Genomic DNA, 20,908 nt, shown 5'->3' on the forward strand with positions numbered 1-20,908 from the left:
TGAATACTGGGCTTCTCTAAAAAATGATCTAAATGATACCTAACGGTCAACATTTACCCTAAATCAAAGATGAGAAGGTAAGGGGGGACAAGGAAGGCAGATTAATGGAAACAGAACAAGCAGAATGGAAATAATGAGAATGCTGACACATTGTAAAAAGTGTAACCAATGACACTGAATAATGTGTATGTTATTGTTATTGTTAGGTGCCATCAAGTTGGTTCTGACTCATAGTGACCATACATACAACAGAACAAAATACCGCCCTGTGTTATCCTCACAATCGTTGCTATGTTTGAGCCCATTGTTGCAGCCGTCTCACCGAGGGTCCTCCTCTTTTTCGCTGACCCTACGATTTGCCAAACGCAACACACCATCCGATTTTCTGACCACTGCTTCCATGGGCGTTGACTATGGATCCAAGTAAAATGAAATCCTTGACAACCTCAACATTTTCTCCTTTCATCATGTTGTTGCCTGTTGGTCTGTGGTGAGAGGCTTCATTTTCCCCTGTTGAAGTGTAATCCATACTGAAGGCTGTAGTTTCTGATCCTCATTAGCAAGTGCTTCAAGTCCTCTACATTTTCAGCAAGTAAGGTTGTGCCATCTGCATATCGCAGACTGTCAATGAGTCTTCCTCCAATCCCAATGCCGTGCTTCTCCCCATATAGTTCAGACAATACACATATTGTGTTTTGGGAGAAAATTTACATAGCAAATTAGGTTCTTATTTAACAATTTCTATTTTTTTTATACATATATAATATGTGTCCCACCAAAAACCAAACCCACTGCCGTCGAGTCGATTCCGACTTATAGGACAGAGTAGAACTGCCCCATAGAGTTTCCAAGGAGCGCCTGGCAGATTTGAACTGCTGACCTCTTGGTTAGCAGCCATAGCACTTAACCACCATGCCACCAGGGTTTCCATAATGTGTAGGGACTGTTCAATGAGAACCTAAAGTGCTATGTAAATTTTCTCCCAAAACACAATAAAATATTTTTTTTCATGTGAAACAACTGGAATTCTTATATATTGATGATTATTTTTATTGTTGCTAGCTACCGTCGAGTCGGCTCCTGACTCATGACGAGCCCATGCACAGCAGGATCCGGCCATTGTGATCCCTAAGGTTTTCATTGCCTGATTTTTTGGATGTAGATCGCCAGGACTTTCTTCCTAGTTTGTCTTAGTCTGAAAGCTCTGCTGAAACCTGTTCAGCATCATAGAAATACTCAAGCCTCCACTGGCAGATGAGTGGTAGCTGTGCTTGATGGTCCCAGTAAGTAATTGTCATTGAGTCCTTTTCAACTCATGGTGGCCCTGTGTATTTCAGAGTAGAAGTGTGATCCATAGGGTTTTCAAAGTCTGTAACCTTTCAGAAGTAGATATCCATGCCTTTCTTCCAAGGCACCTCTGGGTGGATTTCAATGACCAAGATTTTGGTTAGTAGCCAAGTGCTCACCCATTTGTACCACCAAGGTGGGAGGGTCAAATGATACAACCGCTTTGGAAAACTGGTTTGACAATATCTACAAAGCTAGAACTGTATATATTCTATGATCCTTGCCATTAGGCTTAAATCCAGAACCTGGGTTAGAAACTATAAATATCCTGATTACGGCAACTCAAGATAGGTTCTAATCAACAAAGCTTGAATTTTTCCTCCTATTTTTTTTTTATATGCCAAGTTCTTTCAGCTTGAGAAATGCTGAGTGTGTTCTTCACTTCTGGTTTTCTAACTGCAGGTCTTTGCACATTTCATTGTAATATTTTAGTTTGTCTGCTCTAGGCACCACTGAAATACTCTATTTAGCTCTTTTACTCCATCGTTTAGTCCATTCATTTCAGCTACTCTATGTTCAAGAGCAAGTTTCAGAGTCTCTTCTGACATCCATTTTGGTTTTTTCTTCCTTTCCTGTCTTTTTAATGACCTTTTGTTTTCTTCATGTGTGATGTCCTTGATGTCATTCCACAACTCCTCTTGTCTTCAGTTGTTAGTGTTCAACACATCAAATCTATTGTTGACATGGTCTTTTAATTCAGGTGGGATATGCTCAAGGTCATACTTTGGCTCTTGTGGACTTCTTCTAATTTTCTTCAGCTTCAACTTGAACTTGCATTTGAGTAATTGAAGGCCTGCTCCACAGTCACCCACTGGCCTTGTTCTGACTGATGATATTGAGCTTCTCCAACATCTTTTCCCACAGATATGGTCAATTTGATGGTAGTGTTTTCCATCTGGTGAGGTCCACATGTATAGTAGTCGTTTATGTTGCTGTAAAAAGGCTTTTCTGATGAATAAGTCGTTGTTGTTCAGTCTGTTGAGTTGGTTCCTACTCATAGGAACCCTATGTACAACAGAATGCAAAACCGCCCAGTCCTGTGCCATCCTCACAATCGTTGTTATGCTTAAGTCCATTGTTGCAGCCTCTGTGTCAGTCCGTCTCGTTGAGGGTCTTCCTCTTTTTCATTTGCTCTCTACTTTACCAAGCATGATGTCCTTTTCCAGGGATTGATCCCTCCTCATAACATATCCAAAGTATGTGAGATGTAGTCTCACCGCCCTTGCTTGTAAGGAGCATTCTGATTGTACTTCCTCCAAGACAGATTTGTTCGTTCTTTTGGCAAAAAAAAAAAAAAAAAAATTTTTTTTTTTTTTTGGCAGTCCATGGTATATTCAATACTCTTCCCCAACGCCACAATCCAAAGGCATCGATTCTACTTCAGTCTTCCTTATTTATCATCCAGCTTTCCCATGCATATGAGACAACTGAAAATACTATGGCTTGGGTCAGGCACACCTTAGTCTTCAAGGTGCTTTTCAACATTTTAATGAGGTCTTTTGCGGCAGATTTGCCCAATGCAACTCATCTTTTGATTTCTTGACTGCTGCTTGCACAGGTGTTGATTTTAGATCTCAGTAAAATGAAATCCTTGACAACTTCAAACTTTTCTTCATTTATCATGATGTTGCTTATTGGTCCGGTTGTGAGGATTTTTGTTTTCTTTATGTTGAGGTGTAATCCATACTGAAGGCTGTGGTGTTTGATCTTCTACAGCAAGTGCTTCAAGTCTTCTTCATTTTCAGGAAGCAAGGTTGTATCATCTGAATATCATAGGTTATTAATAAGTTTTTGTCCAATCCTGATGCCCATTCTTCTTCATATAGTCCAGTTTCTCTGATTATTTGTTCAGTATACAGATTGAATAACTATGGTGAGAGGATACAACCCTGACACACAACTTTCCTGACTTAAAACCACAGAGTATCCTCTTGCTCTGTTCCAACAACCACCTCTTTATCTATGTACAGGCTCCTCATGAGCACAATTAAGTGTTCTGGAATTCCCATTCTTCACAATGTTATCCATAATTTGTTATGATCCACAGAGTTGAATGCCTTTGCATAGTCAATAAAGCACAGGTAAACGTCTTTCTGGTATTCTCTGCTTTCAGCCAGGATCCATCTGATATCAGCAATGATATCTCTGGTTCCACGTCCTTTTCTGAATCTGCCTTGAATGCCTGGCAGTTCCCTATTGATATACTGCAGCAGCCACTTTGGAATGATCTTCAGCAAAATTTTATTTGCATGTGATATTAATGATATTGTTCGCTAACTTCCACATTTGGTTTGATCACATTTCTTGGGAATAGTCATAAATATGGATCTTTTCCAGTTGGTTGGCCAGGTAGCTGTCTTCCAAATTTATTGGCATAGACGAGTGAGCACTTCCGGTGCTGCATTTGTTTGTTGAAACATCTCAATTGACATTACATTAGTTTCTGGAGCCTTGTCTTTTGCCAGAGTCTTCAGTGCAGCTTGGACATCTTCCTTCAGTACCATTGGTTCCTGATTGTATGCTGCCTTCTGAAATGGTTGAACATTGACCAATTATTTTTGGTACAATGACTTTGTGTATTCCCTCCATCTTCTTTTAATATTTCCTGCATCATTTAGTATTTTCCCCATAGAACTCTTCAAGACTGCAACTCGAGGCTTGAATTTTTTCTTCAGTTCTTTTAGTTTGAGAAATGCTGTTTTCTTCCCTTTTTGTTTTCTACCTCCAGGTCTTTGCACATGTCATTATAATACTTTGCTTTCTCAAGTTGCCCTTTGAAATCTTCTATTCAGCTCTTTTACTTCCTTGTATCTTCCTTTCCCTCTAGCCATTCTATGTACAAGAGCAAGTTTCAGAGTCTTTTCTGACATCAATTTTGGCCTTTTCTTTCTTTCCTGTCTTTTTAATGACTTCTTGTTTTCTTCATGTATGATGTCCTTGATGTCATTCCACAACTCCTCTGGTCTTTGGTCATTAGTGTTCAATGGGTCAAATGTATTCTTTTCCAGAAAAATAACCATAAAAATTTAATGATAGTTAACAATTAACCCAACTTTTATAAACTTGCTAAGACTATTCATGCTTTAATATTTTAAAATTAAAATATTTCTGATTTAGAAACATCCTTCACATGTATGAATATATGTGCATTCCAAAGAATCTGTCAAATGCATTTGCGATGATGATAAATCAACTAGGGAAGCTACACAACAAAATCGAAGGGCATGATGCTGGCTTGCTCTTATTTTACATTTAAATTGGGCTCCCTTGTGATAGAAACTTCGAGTTTCACAAAATCATATCAGTAATACATGTTCATCATTTTATTTGTGTTATCACATGGAACACGCACTTTTTAAAATAGTTGTGTATATATGTATATAAATATGTAAAACCATATAGGATAGAATAAAACTGCCCTGTAGAGTTTCCAAGAAGCAGCTGGTATATTCGAACTGCCGACCTTTTGCTTAGCGGTGAAGCCCTCAACCACTGCATCACCAGGGCTCCAAATACAACATACAGATATATATATATAGAGATCTGTATCTCTACCTCCATAAAGATTACAGCCTATGAGTCAGAATCAACTAGAAGGCAGTGGGTTTGGTTTTATATGTGTATATATATGTATATATATATATATATATTTACTGTATATGCATATTTCCTATAAATAACATTTAATATATATAATTTTATATATATTAACTTTATATATATTTGCCATGTATTAGTCGGAATTGATTGGATGGCAAAGGGTTTTTTTTTTGGTTTATATATATGTTTACTGCACAGACACATCTACCACATATATATTAGCTCTATATATAGCAAATATATCTCCACAGTAAATGTATATACGTGTATATGTGTGTGTATATATATATATATATATATATATAATCAAGTCTGCTCTTGAGATGGTCTTTAAATTCAGGTGGGATATGCTCATGGTTACGCTCTGGCTCTAATGGACTTGTTCTAATTTTCGTCAGTTTCAACTTGAACTTGCACATGAGCAATTGATGGTTTGTCCCACAGTTGGCCCCTGGCCTTGTTCTGACTGATGATATTGAGCTTTTCCATTGTCTTTTTCCACAGATGTAGCTGATTTTATTCCTGTGCGTTCCATCTGGTGAGGTCCATGTTTGTAGTTGACATTTCTGTTGGTGAAAAAAGGTACTTGTAATGAAGATGTCGTTGATCTTGCAAAATTCTATCATGCAATCTCTGGTATCATTTCTATCACCAAGGACATGTTTTCCAACTACCAATCCTTCTTCTTTGTCTCCAACTTTTGCATTCCAATCACCACTAATTATCCATGCATCCTGATTGCATGTTTGATCAATTTCAGACTGCAAAAGTTGGTAAAAATCTTCAGTTTCATTTTCTGCCTTAGCGGTTGGTGAGTAAATTTGAATAATAGTCGTATTAACTGGTCTTCCTTGTAGGCATATGGATATTATCCTATCACTGACAGTGTTGTATTTCAGGATAGATCTTGAAATGTTCTCTTTGACAATGAATACAACACCATTCCTCTTTAATTTGTCATTCCCAGCGTAGTAGACTATATGATTGTCCGATTCAAAATGGCTGATACTAGTCCATTTCAGCTCACTAATGCCTAGGATATCAATGTTTATGCATTCCATTTCATTTTTGATGATTTTCAATTTTCCTAGATTCATACTTTGTTCATGCCACGTTCTTATTACTAATGGATGTTTGCGGTTGTTTCTTCTCCTTTGAAGTAGTGGCATACCAGCAAATGAAGGTCCTGAAAGCTTGATTCCATCAATGTCATTAAGGTCGACTCTATTTTGAGGAGGCAGCTCTTTCCCAGTCATATTTGGAGCGCCTTCCAACCTGAGCGGCTCATCTTTTGGCACTATATCAGACAATGTTCCACTGCTATTCATAAGGTTTTCACTGGCTAATTCTTTTCAGAAGTAGACCACTGGGCCTTTCTTCCTAGTCTGTCTTAGTCTTCATCCCATGTCTTGTAGTCCCACTCAAGCCCAGCGTACCCTTACCCAGCGTAAACAGTACCCTCACCCAGCGTAAACAGCCTAGTAGGCTGAAGCATATAATTGGCACTGTAACTGTTCACCTTTTACCCTTCACTTGTACCAGTTACAACTACAAGAGATGAAAGACTCCTTCAAAGCTGTCATGGAGGCTTTCAGTTTCCCTTTGTGTATTCTTAATTCTATGTTCATAGGTTTTCATTTCTCTTTTAGCCTCTAGGGTTGTCCAAAGAAACCAGGTGACTCCACAATCTTTATAAATGCTACTATTATTATAGAAACTAAGTCCCACAGACACTTGATCTCCTAACACCTTGCTCTCCATCTACACTTCAACACACAATGATAATTTGAGTAATTATGATGCCACTACGTTCCATAAACAGATGCGCCATCCTCCCCTCTCCCCTGTCAAGGAAATAAACCTCTGTGCTTCCGGAACCTATACACAACTCAATCCCTGAATCCTGTTTTAAGGGTCTGTTTTTAAGCATAAAGTAAACCAGTAGAAATCATAAGTGGGTGCTGTCCATTACTTCAATAATCCCATATGAAACACCAGAAACATAGCACAGATGACAACCATACCCTCATTTTACATAGGCTCAATTTTTAGCCCTGTGGTAACCAGAATGACTATTAACTAAGAGTTTCATTAGTGGTCTTGCTTTCCACTGGAAGCAGATATTAATGTATTTCTTTCAAACAAATTCTATATTTTCTCCAAGGAGAATACAGACTAATTAAAGTTCCTTTCTCTCATTGGAAACCCTGGTGGTGTAGTGGTTAAGTGCTATGGCTGCTAACCAAGAGGTCGGCAGTTCAAATTCGCCAGGAGCTCTTTGGAAACTCCATGGTGCAGTTCTACTCTGTCCTATAGGGTCACTATGAGTTGGAATTGACTCAATGGCAGTGAGTTTTGGTTTTTTCTCTCATTATTTTGGCATTCTCAGCATATAGCTCAATGACTATCACATTGGATATATCAAAATTACAATAACAATAACACTTTATAATTTCAAATGTTTGCTTTGTGTTTTATAACCCTTATCTCATTTAATCTTCACAGTGATAAAACCAAGAAAACCAAACCAGTAGCTGTTGAGCCAATTCCAACTCATGACTGACCTTATGTATATCAGAGTAGAACTGTGCTCCACAGCATTTTCCGTGGCTAATTGTTTTTTCTGAAGTAGACCTTGAGTCCTTTCTCCCACATTGCCTCTGGGTGGAAGAACTGATGCCTTTGAATTATGATGTTGGTTAAGAATATTGACTATACCATGGACTGTCAAAAGAACTAACATATCTGTCTTGGAAGAAGTATAGCCAGAATGCTCATTAGAAGCAAGTATGGTGAGACTTCCTCTCACATACTTGAGACAGGTTGTCAGGAGGGGCCGGTCCCTGGAAAAGGACATCATGCTTGGTAAAGTACAGAGTCAGTGAAAAAGAGGAAGACCCTCAAGGAGACAGATTGCCGCAGTGGCTGCAACAATGATCTCAAACATAACAACGGTTATAAGGATAGTGCAGACCGAGCTGTGTTTTGTTCTGTTGTACATAATGTTGCTATGAGTCGGAACTGACTTGGCGGCACTTAACCACGCTAACAACACATGGAGGTGTCGTCTTAGAATTTACTGTGTTGGTGTTCCTTCCTTGTACTGTGGGCTGGCTCAAGCCAGAAGGGCCAGATGTTTCTCTGGGCTTGTCCTACTTGGTTTCAATTTCTGGCCTGGGAGTCATATCTCTTCTCTAAGCGACTCACAGTAAAACTCACTACTACATGTAGTATGCTGTGGAACTGTCCTTTAGTGCAGTGGATTGTTATTTTAATGCCCCCCAATGACTACCTCCTGGAGACCTGGTGGTGCAGTGGTTAAGAGCTATGGCTGCTAAACAAAAGGTCAGTGGTTTGAAACAACTAGCCACTCCTTGGAAGCCCTATGGGGCAGTTCTACTCTGTTCTATATGGTCTCTATAGGGTCACTATGAGTTGGAATCGACTTGATGGTAACGGGTTTCATTTTGGTTAATGAGTACCTCCTAGTACTCACTTTCTTGCATAGTGCCTTCCCACATCGGTTCTGGTCTTGGACTTCTTTGGCCAATGGAACATTAGCAAATGTTATATCAGAGTCCTGATAAACACTTGTGCCCCAGGGTTTGCCTTCTTGGAATGCTGCCCCCACTGTGTAAGAAACCCAGGATATCTTGCTGGAGAAGCTGCATGGAAGAGAACTCAGATTTCTAGTCCATAGCCCCAGCTAATCTCCCAGTACATGAGAGAGGCCCTCTTGCGCCATCTAGACCCAGGAAAGCTGCCTAATGACTGTAGACACATGAGCAATCCTAGGCCTGATACCGGAAGAACCACCTAGCTGAGCTTACTTGCAGAATCAAGAGTAAATAAATGGTTGCTGTTTTAAGCCACTAAACTTCAGTGTTTTTGTTATGTGGAAATAGATAACAGAAACATCTTGGATATTTTTCAGAGAAGTTATGGCTTAAGCAGGAGTTGTGAATTGTGTGTGAAAGATCACAATTCCACTTCTGAATTCTGTTCCAATTCTGTTCTGACACCAGCTGTGCATGCAGCTCTTCTTCCTCTGATTCTGACTCCCTGGTGCTAGGTCAGATCTCACAAGTCAAAGGACATAGTCCTCCAGACTACTAAGTCTGCCTAAAACCTCAGGTGCCAGCTGCAAGCCTGGGAGTCTCCACGACACCCTCACTTCTGACCTACTGGCTTCCTCTACTCCCTTGGGTTTTATAATTCACTAAAACAACCCACAGAACTCACCGAATGTGCTGTATTTATGATTATAGCTTTATTATAGGAAAAAGGATACCTAGGGTGAGGCCTTGTAGGGTTCCCAATGTATCCTAAAAAGGTCCCCTTTTACATGCATTGATTACAACCATGAAGCCCATGAAGCTTCTCTGTCTAGGACATTTATTGGGACCTCATTACACAGTCACGATTGATTGAATCAGCCCACCGCCTCTGGGTCAGCGTATAGCACACCACTGGGTGGTCTTCCTAGTCTGGCCAGCCCCTACCCAAGTTGCCTTAATAGTATAAACTGTTTTTTTTTTCAGGTGTGGTCTGAAGGTCTCATTAAAGGCACTTCAATTACTGGGGAATTTCAAGGTTTTAGAGGTTATCCCTCAGGAACCAAGGACAAAGACCAAATTCTTTGGGTAAAGTTAATTTTAAACCCCACGTTTGGGGCCATACCTCCTGCCTACAGGGCTATGGTTCTAAGTATATACACTCCAGTGAGCGTCTGTTGTTTTTGGTCATTCAGCACCTATTTCTCCTCTTCGGATAACAACACTGGGACAGGACTTGGAACTAGTTCATTTGGGATCAAACCTCTGCTGAGAATATGAATTTCTAACAACTTCCCAGCTGAGAATTTGCATTTCCACCCCAGATATACTGAATCAGAATCTACATTTTAAAAAGATTCTCAGGTAATTCTTATGCATAACTTCCTGTTGTTAGAAAAGCAAATTCTCAGCAAGGATTCCAACTGGAACGAACTAATTCAAAGCCCTGCACTGGAATTTTACTTAAAAAAATAAAAAAAAAACTATACCTGTTGCTGTTGTTTCTGATTCATAAGGTAATCAATTATTCAATCATCACATGCAATTCCCTTAGCCACAGTATTTGGGCAGGAAGAGGCAGATGACCTAATTCAGGCCAAATAAAGGTCAGGCCCAGGATTTTTGTTCAAACTCTCTGTTATGGATTGAATTGTGTGCATCAATAATATGTGTTGTAAATCCTAACCTCTATGCCTGTGGTTATAATCTACTTGGAGAATGGGTTGTCTTTGTTATGTTAATGAGACAGGGTTAGTGTAGGGTGTGTCTTGAAACAATCTTTTAAAAGATATAAAAAGAGCAGATTAGGACAAGCAAGCAAGCAGCGATGGGGAAATATTGATGCCAAGCCACATGGAAATCTCCAAGGACCCAGGAAACAGAAGCTGAAGAGAAAAGCTCCCCTCAGAGCTCCCCTAGAGCCAGCACACTGAATTCGTACTTCTAGCTTCTTAAACTGTGAGAAAATAAACTCCTATTTGTTAAAGCCATCCGCTTGTGGTATTTCTGTTATAGCAGCACTAGATAACTAAGACTTACTCTTTTCATCTAGAATACTAGCTCTGAGGTTATGAAGGTGAAATCTTGAAGTTGTCAGAAGGATCTCAGGAAACTGGTTCAGCTCTCCTCTTTGGTGATGAAGACACAGTCGACAGTCATTAAAAACATATCGAATCCTTACTGTAAAGAAGATCTTGAAGGAAACCCTCACATAGAGTCAGTAGAAGTATAAATTGGTGCTGCCATTCTGCAGAGCAATCTGGTAGAAGTAAGTAAGATAAAGAATAAGTTTAACCCAGCCACTCTACTCCTGGATATATTTAAAAACAAAACAAAACAAAAACAGTTGCCATCGAGTCACTTCCCACTCAAGACAATCCCACAAATGTCTTGGTAGAATTGTGCTCCATTGAGCTTTCAGCAGCTGACTTTGGAAGTCACCGGACCTTCCTTCCAAGGTATCTCTGCATGGCCTTGAACCTCCACCCTTTTGGTTAGCAGCTGAGTGTGTTAACTGAAATTTTCACTTAAGTCTGTAAGGAGACATAGATGACAGTCTTCATCAGGGAAGTTTCTGGTAGGAGGGAGTTAACATAGGTATCAAAATCTGGGAAAATGAAGAGGTAAAATATGGTAGAATACTATGCAGCATTCAAAAGTAATAATTCAGATTTTCCACTTAATAGTGTCAAACGAGAAAAGACCAAAATGAATGTCAGAAGAGATTCTGAAAGTTGCTCTTAAATGTTGAGCAGCTAAAGCAAAAGGAAGAAATGATGAAGTAAGAGAGCTGAACAAAGGATTTTAAAGGGCAGCTTGAGAAGTCAAAGTAAAGTATTATAATGACATGTGCAAAGAGCTGGAGATAGAAAACCAAAAGAGAAGAACATGTTTGGCATTTCTCAAGCTGAAAGAACTGAAGAAAAAATTCAAGTCTTGAGTTGCAATAGTGAAGGATTCTATGGGGAAAATATTAAATGATGCAGGAAGCATCAAAGGAAGCTGGAAAGAATACACAGAATTATTATACCAAAAAGAATTGACAGACATTCAACCATTTCAAGAGGTAACATATGATCAGAAACTGATGATACTGAAGGAAGAAGTCCAAGCTGCGCTGAAGGCATTGGTGAAAAACAAGGCTCCAGGAATTGATGGAATATCAAAACGGATGCAGCACGGGAAGTACTCACTTATCTATACTAAGAGATTTGGAAGACAGCTACCTGGTCAGTTGACTGGAAGAGATCAATATTTATGCCTCTTCCCAAGAGAGGTGATCCAACCGAATGTGGAAATTATCTACCAATATCATTAATATCACATGCAAGCAAAATTTTGTGGAAGATCATTCCAAAGCGGCTGCAGCAGTATATCAACAGGGAACTGCCAGAAATTCAGGTAAGGCTCAGATGAGGTTGTGGAACCAGAGATGTCATTTCTGATGTGAGATAGACCCTGGCTGAAAGAAGAGAATATCAGAAGGATGTTAACCTGTGTTTTATTGACTGTGCAAAAACATTGGACTGTGTGGATCATAAAAAATTATGGATAACATTGCAAAGAATGGGAATTCCAGAACACTTAACTGGTCTCATGCAGAACCTGTATATAGATCAAGAGCCGCTTGTTTGGACAGAACAAGGGGATACTGAGCAGTTTAAAGTCAGGAAAATTGTGTGTCAGGGTTGTATCCTTTCACCATACCTATTCAATCTGTATGCTGAGCAAGTAATCCGAGAAGCTGGACTGTATGAAGAAGAATGGGGCATTAGGACTGGAGGAAGACTCATCAACAACCTGTGTTATGCAGATGACACAAACTTGTTTGCTGAAAGTGAAGAGGACTTGAAGCACTTACTGATGAAGATCAAAGATCACAGCCTTCAGTATGAATTACACATCAACATAAAGGAAATAAAAATTCTCACAACTGGACCAATAAGCAACATCATGATTAATGAAGAAAAGACTGAAATTATCAAGAATTTCATTTTACTTGGATCCACAATCAACATCCATGGAAGCAGCAGCCAAGAAATCAAAAGACATGTTGCATTAGGGAAATCTGCTACAAAGGACCTCTTTAAAGTGTTGAAAAGCAAAGATGTCACCTTGAAGGCTAAGGTACACCTGACCCAAGCCATGGTATTTTCAGTTGCATCATATGCATGTGAAAGCTGGACAATGAATAAGGAAGACTGAAGAATTGATGCCTTTGAACTGTGGTGTTGGCAAAGAATATTGAATATACCATGGACTGCCAAAAGAATGAACGAATCTGTCTTGGAAGAAGTACAACCAGAATGCTCCTTAGAAGCAAGGATGGCGAGACTACGTCTCACATACTTTGGACATCAGGAGAGACCAGTTCCTGGAGAAGGACATCATGATTGGTTAAGTATAGAGTCAGTGTAAAAGATGAAGACCTCAACAAGATGGACTGACACAGTGGTTGCAACAATGGGCTCAGGCATAACAGTGATTACGAGGATGGTGCAGGACTGGGCGGTGTTTCCTTCTGTTGTACATAGGGTCGCTATGAGTTGAACTGACTCGATGGCACCTAACAACAACATTAGGGTGAGAGAAAAGTGACGAGAGGAGCGAAGGGGAGAAGTAAATAAAATAAGACAAGAACCTGGCACAGGCTGATAGACTGTGCCAAGAGTTGAGGATATGATTAATTAAAAAAATTTGTACCTGACGTTGAAAAAGAACCCAAAGTGATTTACTAGAACATGAATGGCTTGCAATTTGAGATAGTCTGTATGCTTAAATATACTTGCAAATGAGAAATTGCCCAAGTTGAAAGTCATTTCCACATTTTATCTAAAGACTACCAAGACTCCACAAAGCAACAGGATTCAAGCTAAAATAATCCTTAGTATTTATCCCACACACTAAGTACAGTAAAAGAATATAAAGACTGAAAAGAGAGTATTTTTGTAGGAGGGAGGAAGAACAAAGAAGAACACTTAGTGACAAAGGAGTTAACAAAAATTGAAAAGGAATGAAACAATTTCCTCCACTAATGTCTTAGTTAACTAGCGAAAGTTGATGTCACTGTCAAGAATTTTCCTGATGTTTTCCTCATGGCATTCTGTTCCATTTCAGTCTCATGCATCAGCTATTAAAGATTTAATACTAAGTGGAAAGCACTTGTTGGAAATAAAACAACAACCGTGTAACACAGCATTGCACATTGTGATAACAAAAAATTTGCCTCATCACATTTAATTCCTGTACATAACATTTAATTCCTGTACATAGCACTATAAAAATAACATACAGATTTTTTAGGATACTGCATTATTCTCAGTAGCAAGAAAATAATCAAGAATTAAGTATGAATGGGTTAATGCTGGTAAGTCAATGTGCTAAGACTTCTTTAAACTGGTATTGAGGATCTTTGGCTTCTTACATGGTTTGCATAATCAGCAATCCAACACGGTCATGTCTGAATGTTCTGAAATTATAATTGTTATGGATTGAACTGTGTCCCCCCAAAATATGTGTTGAAATCCTAACTCTATACCTGTGGTTATAATCCCATTTTGGGATGGGTTTTATTTGTTATGTTAATGAGTTAGCGTAGGGCATGTCTTAAGTCAGTCTCTTTTGAAACATAAAAGCAGAGATGGGGGAATATAGATGCCATGCATGCGAAGATCACCAAGGAACCAAAGAACAAAAGCTGAGAAGAGAAAAAACCTTCCCCTAGAGCCAATAGAGAAAGCCTTCTCTTAGAGCCAGCACCCTGAATTTGGACTTCTAGCTTCCTAAACTGTGAGAAAATAAATTTTTGTTTGTTAAAGCCACCCACTTGTGGTATTTGCGTTATAGCAGCACTAGATAACTAAGACATGGATTTTAGATGTTTATGTATGGATTATGAGTTAATTATATATATATATATTTTTTGTTTTTTTTGACATTGCTTCCTTATTTCTCTTCTAAACCTTGTTTTGTAGTAATCTTTGCACCCTTTGGATTGATCATTGCTGCAATAAAATTTTAAGTGCCTACTATATTAATCTCTCCTCCTTGAAGGTGGGAACACAGCATGGAAGAGAAAATCCCCGTGCTCACGGAATTAATAGTTAATTCTAATGGGTTAATGCCAATTAGTTTAGAGTATAAACTTCAACATTGTGACACAGTATGATCAGGAAAATGAATTTATATAAGATGTGTTAGAAATATGGTATATTTTTCCCCTGCTACTGTTTCTCCTGAAGATAGTATATCTGGGTTTTATAACATAATTGTCTTTCACACAGATTTAAATATGACTTGGGCCTAATTATATCCCTAAAAAAGACAAATGAATGTCTGAAACAATAGGTTCAAGCTATAGAACACTGTAATCTTTGACACACTGTAGATGTTTAAAAGGTTTGTTGAATTGGACAAGAGAGTATTAAACCCTGGGCCAAACATTTTTATAGCCTGAATATTTAGTACATTAGGATATATTCCACTCTTCTCTCGATATTAATGATAACATTCATAACCCATAAATTAAATACATCCCTTCCAGTACAATCCTTTTTGTGGTCTCATACAGTCTGCTTCCCATTGCCCCTTATCCTCCAAGTCCTGCGTCTTTGCACAACCACTTCCGTGTTTCCCCTGACTTAGCACTGTCTCCCCTTGCTCTCCTTAATTCTCTCTGGAGGTGCCTAATAGCTGGTAAGGGCAGTTGTGGAGCGGCAGACGTGAGCTCCTGCTCTCTGTGCCCCCACCGTGTAGCGGAAAGAATATTGAACAAGCTCTTGTCTCAAGACTATATGGAAACATCGGGGGTTGGGGATCCAGGGCCAATATCAAAGTCATTTCCAAAAGGGTTCCCCTAGGGAAGCTACTGAAACCAAACAAACATAAAATAAGACCCATTGTGATCAGGCAATAGATAAACCCAAACAAGTTACACATAAACCATGCTGTTTAGAGTTTTTAATTCATTAATTCATTCCACAACAATTTAATGAATCTTTTTTTTTTGTTTTTTAATTGGTGTAGCGGAAAACTTGGTGGTGTACTGGTTAAGTGCTAAGTCTGCTAACCAAAGGGTTGGCATTTCAAATCCACCAGGCATCCTTGGAAACTCTCTGGTGCAGTTCTACTCTGTCCTTTAGGGTCCCTATGAGTCAGAATGAACTCGACGGCTATGGGTTTGGCTTTGGTTAATTGCTGCAGTATTCTTTTCTTTTTGTTACTATTATTTTCTTATTGTGCTTTAAGTGAAAGTTTACAAATCAAGTCAGTCTCACATACAAAAATTTAAATACACCTTGCTATGTTCTCCTAGTGGCTCTTCCCATAATGAGAAAGCACACTCTTCCTCTCCACCAGGTATTCGCCCTGTCTATTCAGCCAGCTTCTGTCCCCCTCTGCGTTCTCATCTCCCCTCCAGGCAGGATCTGCCCACATAGTCTCACGTGTCTGCTTGAGCCAAGAAGCTCACCCCTCACCAGTATCATTTTCTATCTTATACTCCAGTCCAATCCCTGTTTGAAGAGTTGGCTTTGGGAATGGTTCCAGTCTTGGGCTAACAGAGAATCTGGGGACCATGATCTCCCAGGTCCTTCTAATCTCAGTCAGACCATTAAGTCTGGTCTTTTTATGAGAATTTGAGGTCTGCATTCCACTGCTCTCCTGCTAAATCAGGGATTCTCTGTCGTGTTCTCTGCCAGGGCAGTCATGGATTGTAGCTGGGCACCATCTAGTTCTTCTGGTCTCAGGCTGATGGAGTCTGGTTTATGTGGCCCTTTCTGTCTCTTGGGGTCATAATTACCTTGTGTCTTTGGTGTTCTTTATTCTTGTTTGCTTCAGGTGTGTTGAGACCAACTGATGCATCTCAGATGGCTGCTTTCTAGCGTTTAAGACCCCAGATGCCACTCACCAAAGTGGGATGCAGAATGTTTTCTTAACAGTTTATTACGCCAAATGACCTAGATATCCCCTGAAACTGTGGTCCCTGTAGTCTGCTACTCTGGCCTTCGAAGGATTTGGTTTATTCAGGAGACTTCTTTGTATTTGGTTTAGTCCAGTTGTGCTGACCTTGCCTGTATTGTGTGCTGTCCTTCCCTTCACCTAAAATAGTTCTTGTCTACTATCTAATTAGTGAATACCACTCTCCCGCTGCCACTCTCATAACCATCAAAGAATATTTTCTCGTGTGTTTAAACTATTTCTTGAGTTCTTATAATAGTGGTCTCATACAATATTTGTCCTTTTGCAATTGACTAATTTCACTCAGCATAATGCCTTCAAGATTCCTCCATGTTATGAAATGTTTCATGGATTCATCATTGTTCTTTATCGATGCGTAGTATTCCAACGTGTGAATATACCATAATTTATTTATCCATTCATCTGTTCATGGGCACCTCGGTTGCTTCCACCTTTTTGCTATTGTAAACAGTACTGCAATGAACATGGGTGTGCATATATCTGTTTGTGTAAAGGCTCTTATTTCTCTAGGATATATTCCAGGGAGTGGAATATATTTCTAGCTTTTTAAGCAAGTGCCAAATCAATTTCCAAAGTGGTTGTACCATTTTATATTCTCATCAGCAGTGTATAAGTGTTCCAGTCTCTCCACAACCTCTCCAACATATATTATTTTGTGTTTTTTGGATTAATGCCAGCCTTGTTGGAGTGAGATGGAATCTCATTACAGTTTTGATTTTCATTTCTGTAATGGCTAATGATCGTGAGCATTTCCTCACGTATCTGTTAGCTGCCTGAATGCCTTCTTTGGTGAATTGCCTGTTCATATCCTTTGCCATTTTTTAATTGGGTTATTTGTCTTTTTGTAGTTGAGTTTTTGCAGTATCAGGTAGATTTTAGAGATCAGGCGCTTATCGGAAATGTCATAGCTAAAAATTTTTTTCCCAGTCTGTAGGTAATCTTTTTACTCTTTTGAAGTCTTTGAAAGAGGACAGGTGTTTGATTTTTAGGAGCTCCCAGTTATCTAGTTTCTCTTCTGGTGTCTATGCATTGCTAGTAATGTTTTGTGTTCTGTTTATACCATGTATTAGAGCTCCTAGCGTTGTCCCTATTTTTTCTTCCACGATCTTTATTGTTTGACATTTTATATTTAGGTCTTTGATCCACTTTGAGTTAGTTTTTGTGCATGGTGTGTGGTATGGGTCTTGTTTCATTTTTTTGCAGGTGGATATCCAGTTATGCCAGCACCATTTGTTAAAGAGGCTGTCTTTTCCCCATTTAATGGACTTTGGGCCTTTGTCAAATATAACTCCTCATATGTGAATGGATTTATATCTGGGATTCTCAATTCTGTTCCATTGGTCTATGTATCTGGTCTTGAACCAGTACTAGGCTGTTTTGACTACTGTGGCAGTATAATAGGTTCTAAAATCAGGTAGAGAGAGACCTCCCACTTTGTTCTTCTTTTTCAATGATGTTATACTTATCTGGGGCCTATTTCCCTTCCATATGAAGTTGGCGATTTGTTTATCCATCTCATTAAAAAATGTAGTTGATATTTGGATCAGAATTGCATTGTATCTATAGATCGCTTTCAGTAGAATAGACATTTTTACAATGTTGAGTCTTCCTAACCATGAGCAAGGTATGTTTTTCCACTTATGTAGGTCTCTTTTGGTTTCTTGCAGTAGTGTCTTGTAGTTTAGTTTGTATAGGTCTTTTACATCTTTGGTAAGATTTATTCCTAAGTATTTTATCTTCTTGGGGGCTACTGTAAATGGTATTGATTTGGTAATTTCATCTTTGACATTCTCTTTGTTGGTGTAGAGGAATCCAGCTGATTTTTGTATGTTCATCTTGTATCCTGATACTCTGCTGAACTCTTCTACCAGTTTCTGTAGTTTTCTTGAGGGTTTTCTGTGCATAAGATCATGTCATCTGCAAATAGAGATACTTGTACTTCTTCCTTACCAATGTGGATGCCTTTATTTCTTTTTTATGATCTTTATTGTGCTTTAAGTGAAAGTTTATAAATCAAGTCAGTCTCTCACACAAAAACTTATATACACCTTGCTACATACTCCCAATTACTTTCCCCGTAATGAGACAGCCCACTCCCTCCCCCCACTCTCTCTTTTCATGACCATTCCACCAGCTTCTAACCCCCTCTACCCACTCATCTCCCCTCCAGACAGGTGATGCCAACATAGTCTCAAGTGTCCACCTGATCCAAGAAGCTCACTCCTCACCAGCATCCCCCTCCATCCCATTATCCAGTCCAATTCCTGTCTGAAGAGTTGACTTTGGGAATGGTTCCTGTCCTGGGCCACCACAAGGTCTGGGGGCCATGACGACCAGAGTCCTTCTAGTCTCAGTCAGACCATTAAGTCTGGTGTTTTTATGAGAACTTGGGGTCTGTATTCCACTGCTCTCCTGTTCCCTCAGGAGTTCTCTGTTGTGTCCCTTGTCAGGGCTGTCATCAGTTGTAGCTGGGCACCACCTAGTTCTTCTGGTCTCAGGCTAATGTAGTCTCTGGTTTATGTGGGCCCTTTCTGTCTCTTGGGGTCATAATTACCTTGTGTCCTTGGTGTTCTTCATTCTCCTTTGATCCAGGTGGTTTGAGACCAATTGTTGCATCTTAGATGGCCGCTTGCCAGCGTTTAAGACCCCAGACACCACTCTCCAAAGTGGGATGCAGAATGTTTTCTTAATAGATTTTATTACGCCAATTGACTTAGATATCCCCTGAAACCATGGTCCCCAAATCCCCACCCCATTTACACTGGCCTTCGAAGTGTTCAGTTTATTCAGGAATAGTTTAGTCCAGCTGTGCTGACTTCTCATGTATTGTGTATTGTTTTTCCTTTCACCTAAAGTAGTTCTTATCTACTGTCTAATTAGCGAATACTCCTCTCTCTCTCTCCTGCCCCCCTCTTGTAACCATCAAAGAATGTTTTCTTCTCTGTTTGAACTATTTCTTGAGTTCTTATAACAGTGGTCTTATACAATAGTTGTCCTTTTGCAGCTGACTAATTTCACTCAGATAATACCTTCCAGATTCCTCCATGTTATGAAATGTTTCACAGATTCATCACTCTTCTTTATCAATTTGTAGTATTCCATCGCGTGAATATACCAGAATTTATTTATCCATTCATCTGTCGATGGGCATCTCGGTTGCTTCCACCTTTTTGCTATTGTAAAAAGTGCTACAATGAACGTGGGTGTGCACATATCTGTTTGTGCGAAGGCTCTTATTTCTCAAGGTATATTCCAAGGAGTGGGATTGCTGGATCGTATGGTGGTTCTATTTCTAGCTTTTTAAGGAAGTGCCAAATCAATTTCCAAAGTGGTTGTACCATTTTACATTCCCACCAGCAGTATATAAGTGTTCCAGTCTCTCCCCAACCTCTCCAACATTTATTATTTTGCGTTTTTTGGATTAATGCCTGCCTTGTTGGAGTGAGACGGAATCTCACTGTAGTTTTGATTTTCATTTTTCTGATGGCTAATCATCCTGAGCATTTCCTCATGTATCTGTTAGCTACCTGAATGTCTTCTTTAGTGAAGTGTCTGTTCATATCTTTTGCCCATTTTTTAATTGGGTTATTTGTCTTTTTGTAGCTGAGTTTTTGCAGTATCAGGTAGATTTTAGAGATCAGGCGCTGATCGGAAATGTCATAACTGAAATTTTTTTTTACTCTTTTGGTGAAGTCTGTGGATGAGCATAGGTGTTTGATTTTTAGGAGCTCCCAGTTATCTGCTTTTTCTTCTGCATTGTTAGCAATGTTTTGTATACTGTTTATGCCATGTATCAGGGCTGCTAACGTTGGCCCTATTTTTTCTCCCATAATCTTTATCATTTTGTATTTTATAGTTAGGTCCTTGATCCATTTTGAGTTCATTTTTGTGCATGGTGTGAGGTATGGGTCTTGTTTCTTTCTTTCTTTTTTTTTTTTTTGCAGATGGATATCCAGTTATGCCAGCACCATTTGTTCAAAAGACTGTCTTTTCCGCATTTAACTGCTTTGTGGCCTTTGTCAAATATCAACTGATCATATGTTGATGGATTTATGTCTGGATTCTCAATTCTGTTCCATTGGTCTATGTATCTGTTGTTGTACCAGTACCACGCTGTTTTGACTACTATGGCAGTATAATAAGTTCTAAAATTAGGTAGAGTGAGGCCGCCCACTTTGTTCTTCTTTTTCAGTAACGCTTTACTTATCTGGGGCCTCTTTCCCTTCCATATGAAGTTGGTGATTTGTTTATCCATCTCATTAAAAAAATGTTCTTGGAATTTGGATCAGAATTGCATTAAATCTACAGATCGCTTTTGGCAGAATAGACATTTTTACAATGTTAAGTCTTCCTATCCATGAGCAAGATATGTTTTTCCACTTATGTAGGTCTCTTTTGGTTTCTTGCAGAAGTGTTTTGTAGTTTTC

This window comes from Elephas maximus, chromosome 2 (assembly GCF_024166365.1).
Source record: "Elephas maximus indicus isolate mEleMax1 chromosome 2, mEleMax1 primary haplotype, whole genome shotgun sequence".
NCBI lineage: Eukaryota > Metazoa > Chordata > Mammalia > Proboscidea > Elephantidae > Elephas > Elephas maximus.